The 6,000-nt window shown below is 43.2% G+C and overlaps 1 protein-coding gene across 2 annotated transcripts in view; it reads right to left on the reverse strand.

Annotated features, from left to right (window-relative positions):
- The window catches only part of NEDD9 (neural precursor cell expressed, developmentally down-regulated 9), a 177,699-nt gene extending 176,188 nt beyond the window's left edge, over nucleotides 1-1,511 (reverse strand). For both annotated transcript variants that reach the window (XM_028107393.2, XM_028107392.2), the window contains exon 1: nucleotides 1,316-1,511. The gene's annotated coding sequence lies outside the window, so the exon portion shown is untranslated. The remainder of the gene's footprint in view (nucleotides 1-1,315) is intronic.
- Nucleotides 1,512-6,000: the final 4,489 nt, after the last annotated feature.

The following is a 6,000-nucleotide window of genomic DNA, read 5'->3' on the forward strand; positions in this document are numbered from 1 at the left end:
TCCTTCTAGAAACCTCCCTGCCTCCCAGATGAGATCAGCTTCCCTTACAATATGTTCTGATCCTTATCAGATTTGTGTAATGAGTAATTAACGTCTGCTTCTCTCCTGGACTGTAAACTTTTTGGAAACAGGACAACATCAATTTTGCTTCATCCTATGTAAGTTTTGACTTAAACACAGCTGCCACACAGTGAATACTCACTAGATAGGTGTTAAATACATGAATTAGCTAATTAATGAGAAATGAAGCACCACCTTAAAGCTGATTTCACATCCTTCCCTCTCCACTGCTCCCCTTTGCCCCATTCTTAAAACAGGAATGTCCTTGAAAATGCGGAGGAATTTCCTCCCAAACTTGGAAGGAAACAGAAACAAGGAGGAAAACCACTTGGCTGGTTCCCAGAGTTCTGTCACGGGCAACTGCTCTTCACACCCGCTTCTGGGTGGGAACCAGCTTCTGGGGGGAGGGGGGTGCTCCTCAAGGAAGGGTTAAGAAGACCAGAGCACCCACTCTCAGCTCTCATCACTGGCACAGGGGGGAAAAAAACTGCTCACCAACGTCCACACAACTTTGAACAACGTATAACCCTTTTAGAATGGCTTCCCCCTTTCAAGTTGTATATGTTCTTCATTTTGAAATAATTTCAGCAAGATAAAAACCCTTTGTGGAAGAAAGGCAATCAAATGAATGAACTAGTTACGTGACTTAGTATTGAGAAAGGAAGGATGAAGCTGTTGGGGTGGCCCAGTGTGACCAAGTAGAACACCGTGCAATTTGTTCCCAACCCCTTAGAGATGATGCTAAAGACAAGGCCTCTGCAGAGCTGGACAAAACAAGTCCAATTCTCAATCATGGTTTCTTGTCCCCTCAAGGATCGTTCCCAGAGGACCTGAAAATGACATTATAAATGACTCAAATCCACCATCAAGTGTAAGTGATAGCCCACATTTAGGAAGTATGGAAATCATTTAGAAAGAGCCAAAGCACAAGGTTATCACAGGTGAGCTCTCTGAGGAGGGCAGCAAGAGGGGAGGAGCCATCCAGCTCCTACACCAGGAAGCACCTACCCAAGATGATTCAAAAACTAGAATCATGTAGCTTTTAGGTTGCATTAAAGCCAGTGCCTGCAGGTCACCTTGAGAGAAACCTGGAGTCCCCCTTTCCTCCTTTGGGGCATGTTGAGTCCCTCTGGGCTCCAGTTAAGGGGTATCAACAGTGGGGAGCACTAACAGATGTCTGACACCAACTCAGGAAGTCAGAGTCTGAGTGAGTCTCCCCACCCCCTCAGGCCACAGCGAGTGTCTGGGAACTCACCCAGGGCAGGACCAGTGTTGCTGGCTCATCGGGTCTTCCCTGGTGTTCTTGCCCTCTGTCTCACAGGCAGGTGGGAGGGGGCAGCTTAGTCCTGCCTCACGATTATGCTTCTCTCTTGCAGCAGCCACCAGACTTGCTTCTAAAGGCAGCTGCAAGCATTTCCCTACTGGGCAACCACACACGTAGAATGTGAGTGGTGTCTGTACGTGTGTGTTTTTCCTTCCGGTTGCTGTAAGTGATGTTGTCTCGGTTCATTTCCTCTCTGTGCCACATTTTTTTTTTCCTCTGATACATGGGGGGTGATTTGTAGCTTAGGGACAGGTGGGAAATCTAGCTCTACTCTGGACTGCTTGCTATTTTGAGAAAGAGAGGTGATCTTTAAATTATGATCGCAATGAAATGTAGGGCAGTGGCATAGGCTGCATGGAGGCAAACCTTAGGCTATTCCAAGGCCAACTAGATTAGGATTTTGTGGTTTTCAGGACTTAAAATATCCTAAAGATTTCCACTATAAATTGACATGAAACATCTTTTCATTTAACCAGTATTTATTGAGTCTGTGCATTGCAAGAGGTACCCTGTTAGACACTGGGTACACAGATGGAGAATTCCTATTTCCAGTGTGGTATAGAAGCAGAGATTGAGCAAGGGAATTGGGAAGGGGATTTGGAAGTTACTTAGTCCCAAATCCTTTGTCTTCTCACCGTGCTTTTGAGTCGTAGCCAAGTGGTATGGTCTGAGGCTAACCACCTGGTGCTTGCCCTTTAAATGCTTTTGATCTTTCTGTGACTCAGCTTCCTCATCTGTAAAATGGGAGTAGTCATAGGATTGTTGTGGGAATGAAATGAGTTGTTCTACGTAAAGCGCTCAGGGGATGGCTGCCACAAGTATATGAGTGTTTACCATTATCATTAGTGGCCAATTTTATTAGCATGAGCTCAGTTCTTTGCTTTTTGCCTTCTCTTCCCACTTCTTGTCCCTTACTGGTGCCTAGAGATGACTGGGGGACAGAGAGGGTGGAGGAGAGAGGGAGATGTTTTGAAGAATCAATACTCCCCAGTGATCCGGCGGCTTGGGATGCTCTTGCTTGCTCTATCATTAAGACAAGGAAAGCACTGTCTCTGGACTTCCCTTCATCCTTGACCTCTGTTCATGCTGTATACTGCATTCTTGTGACGTCTATTTTGTTGTTGTTGTTTTGTTTTGCTTGAATTTCCTGTAATACTTCTCTGAAATTCAGATCTGTGTCATTTATTTTAAAATGTTGAGCTTGTCTGAATCATGTTAAGGACATACTTGGCCCATAAGCAGATGCCACATTTAAACAAAGAAACAAACATTCAGCTCAATGCCTTGTGTAATTAGGACTTATAAATAAATCGATAACAAGAACATCTATGGCAATCTTCATAGACGTATTACATCCATAGGTATAATTAGCAATATTCCTGATAAAAATATCTATTTTTTCTTTCTCTCTTCTTTTCCTTAAAAAAACACACCACTCTTGTGTACATGCTGTATATCAGGAACTATTCCAGATTAGAGGTAGAATTATCCTATTCCCAAGTTTTATTTTAGAGTGTAGCATATCCATAATAAATCAAGTGGAGCAGAAGCCTAAACAGTACATATTTTTTCCAAAAATGTCCCTCCATGCATTTCCCATGATCCCATTTCTCCATTAAATATTTAAGCAGTTTAAATTTAAATGTGTCAATTTCAGAAAAAATAACTTGCAGTTGTACATAATACCCAAAGGTTAATGCTATCGAGTTGTCTCCTAGGTCAGTGACACCCTAGAAATACACAAGAAGCCTTGGCCTTCAGATACAGAAAGCACTCGGGTTTGTCAACTTGATTATCCTTAACTCTGTTCTCTTGTCTACATCTTCATGGCTTCCTTTCCCACTGGGCGCTGCCTGCACGTCCCAAGCCTGAGGACTTCAGAATGGAGAGAGAGAGCGTGTCTGTCAAGGCTAACTAACTGAAGAGCTCAGACTTTGTCCAAACACAGATCACACTTGTTCTAGAAAAACAAGTGAAATGTTTTTTCCCACTTGGAAAGACGAAGGTATTCTATGTCTGTTTTCCTACTTAGATTTTTTTTTCCCTTCTTTTTTTGGTTTGTTTTCTTCTTTTTTTGATTAGTGGCAGGTTATGCCACGTGTAAGGATTTTGACAAAGCCCAGACAGTTCTGACAACAAACAACTGTAATTTCTAATCACTCTATCCCATGAAGACCGTGCTTACATTTTCATTTTTATTTAAACAATCTTCTTGACTGCTTTAATTAGCTTCTTCACGCCGGCTCAGTTAGCACCACAAATGGTTTATAACTACCTGTTAAGCAGTAGCCAAGCCCCAGGCAACTGTTTTGAATTTGTCATGGGTGTTCGGTCCAAGAAGCAACTGCTGTATGGAGTGGAGTCTAAGGGGCGGGGGAGGCAGAAGTGGGGAACATTTGGGAAGATAAAAAGTTAAAAAAAATCTATGGCCAAGTTGTATGTGTGTGTGTATTTATGCTTCCATTTGCGTGACTCATTTCCCTCCACGACTGAATACAGTATTAGCCACAGGGAATCAGCTACCCACTGAGGAATTTAAATGAATATGCCCAAGAGTTGGTTTGGCAAATTTTAATAGAGAACTTGTCTGGTATTATAATGTGTGCCTCATCCCTTCTCGGGAATAGGAGTCAGTGTTGGGGTTTTCATTTCTAGATGAAGAAATCGGAGCTCAGAAAGATCCAGTTCATATTGCCCATTGAGTAGCTGTTGTTGTGTACCTGCAAACTTCTGTGAGCTTTCCCAGGCATGTGTGGTACATTAGTCCCCAGGACACAGGGCCTGCCCTCAAGATAATCTGGTGACATAACTATTCCCTGAATTGGTTCACTCAGATATTAAAAGCATTTATTGAGCAAGTGTTATGATAAGTAAAAAATGAATGAGAATCAGCTCCTCCCCTCAGGGAGACTATAGGCTAGCAGGCATGGCAAACCCTATCCACTTTCCTCTTCTGCTCTCTTCCCACTTACAACCTTCTCTTTTTCTCATTACAGGACAGCTTTGTCTTCCCCCCTTCTGTTCTCCCAGTTCATCAGCTAAGTCCCCAGTCCCCAGTCCCAGAACCTCACGACCAGTTATTTCGGCAACGCTTTAATGTTGATTTCCTTGTTCTTCTTCTGGGTGTTCGTGCATTTCCAGCCGTGAGTGGAAGCTCGGTCTACTTTCCTGCTCCAGAGCTACCTGGCCTCACTGGGGGAAGTTAAGAAAGGTTGATCTGTCTCCTTGCAAATTCTCCCCCAGTTAGCTCCACTGAGGCCCTTCTGCTGCTCAGGAATCTTCTTGTGCATCTCCCACAGACTGTCTGTCAAGTCTCGCCTCCATTCTTTTCCCCGCCCCCCCAGCAGCTCTGCGCCCAGCCCTTACCTGGCGCCACGTGGGGGATAAGCACTGATGTGAGCTCTTCTAGCGACCTTCTGGTCCGGGCAGACCGTGGCTATAACATCCTCCTGTTTCCTCATTCTTTGCACATTCTCCAACCCTTTGAATTATAGCTTCTAGCATTGCCACTTGACTAATAGTAAGAGTCATAACTACCATTTTTGATGTTTATTATTAGGAGGTAAATGACATTTGCAAAGATGAAACCATCCTTCTAGTTCACAGAACAGCTGTGTGAAGAAACGTGGGCACCTCGAAGGGCAAAGGAAGAAAGACTAAATTATTCTTAAGAGACCGCTGATGGCAAATTTAAAAAGATTCCAATTTATTGGAAGCATTCATTGCATTTAGGCATCTGGCAAACACCAAGCCCTTACCTCTCCATTACTTGTACCCTGTCTACCTATGCCTCTTCTGGATGGTAACCATCTTTGGCTCCCCGCCCCCACCAAAAAAATTGGGAACATCTTATTAGTGTTGATTTCCCCATAATTTTTTAAAACTAACGTTTTAAATCTAAAAGTAATAAGTTTATATGGTAAAAAACTAACATCGCAGGTAAAACTGAAGTGCCTTTTGAGCATCAGTCTTATTTTAAATTCCTTCCCCTGCTTTGCCCACAGAGAAGCCCTGTTATCTGTCCAGCATGAATTCTTCTGAGTCGTTTTCTAAGCATTTACATAAATATATGTAACCACTGTCAGTTTGCAGTTGGGTACATGTGCCATCTCCCCCTCAAGCCTGCGTGTGCACACACACAGGACACGAGACTGAAACCATTCTATTACGCTTGGTTTCTGAGGGAACTGTCTAAACTGCTATTCTGGTTTCACATGCAAATAGCAAGTTGAAAACAACATCTTATTCATGAGAATATAAAAATAAAAAGACGGTGCTGCCTTGGATGGTTGAAGAAACTGGACTCCTTCGTTTGTCTGACTCTTGCTCTTTTGTTTTCTAAATATACAAAAATGTGGATTTATGTCCAGCTGGTTGGTCTCTGAGTGGAGATTCCCGGATCAAATACCAAAGGTTTGGTAGTCATTTGATAAAGTGAATTTCTGGACTTTCCTCTTTGCCTACATTGATCACATAGCCAAAATTCAAGTCAAATCATGCCTCTCCCCAGGTAGGTGTGCTGCTCCTGACCATGACCTCAGCCCTAGGGAGGGACCACCACGTGCTGTTTCTGATCATTTATAGCCACTTTTCTCTCTGCACTGGCTGGCTCTTTA

The sequence above is a fragment of the Eumetopias jubatus genome, unplaced genomic scaffold (genome assembly GCF_037043125.1).
Source record: "Eumetopias jubatus isolate StellerSeaLion01/CBP00866 unplaced genomic scaffold, mEumJub1_p1.0 scaffold_6, whole genome shotgun sequence".
NCBI lineage: Eukaryota > Metazoa > Chordata > Mammalia > Carnivora > Otariidae > Eumetopias > Eumetopias jubatus.